This window comes from Sinocyclocheilus anshuiensis, unplaced genomic scaffold, assembly GCF_001515605.1.
Source record: "Sinocyclocheilus anshuiensis isolate Anshui unplaced genomic scaffold, SAMN03320099.WGS_v1.1 scaffold415, whole genome shotgun sequence".
Lineage (NCBI taxonomy): Eukaryota > Metazoa > Chordata > Actinopteri > Cypriniformes > Cyprinidae > Sinocyclocheilus > Sinocyclocheilus anshuiensis.
In genome coordinates, this window is record NW_015552655.1 from 2,075,277 (window position 1) to 2,075,552 (window position 276).

Below are 276 nucleotides of genomic sequence, written 5' to 3' on the forward strand. Positions count from 1 at the left end.
GACAGCACTAATTTATATATATATAAATAAGCTTATAAACATTAATAAATAGGACAAAATAACTAAAAATGTAAAACTTTTTATGTGGTTTAGCATAAGTTACTGCGATTAATGGACGCTGTGCCATTTTTTTATGAATGGAAATAAAACTATAATCTAATAATATAATATAATATAATATAAGCCTTCCATTGTTTTAAATTGAAATAATCCAAAGGGTTTGAGTGTGTCTGATAAACTGAAAGCAAATCCAGAACAGTAGAGAATAAACTGGCA

General features: G+C 25.7%; 1 protein-coding gene across 1 annotated transcript in view; it reads right to left on the minus strand.

Annotated features, from left to right (window-relative positions):
* The window catches only part of LOC107667111 (growth factor receptor-bound protein 7-like), a 13,534-nt gene that overhangs the window by 2,347 nt on the left and 10,911 nt on the right, over window positions 1-276 (minus strand). The gene's annotated exons all lie outside the window — the stretch shown is intronic.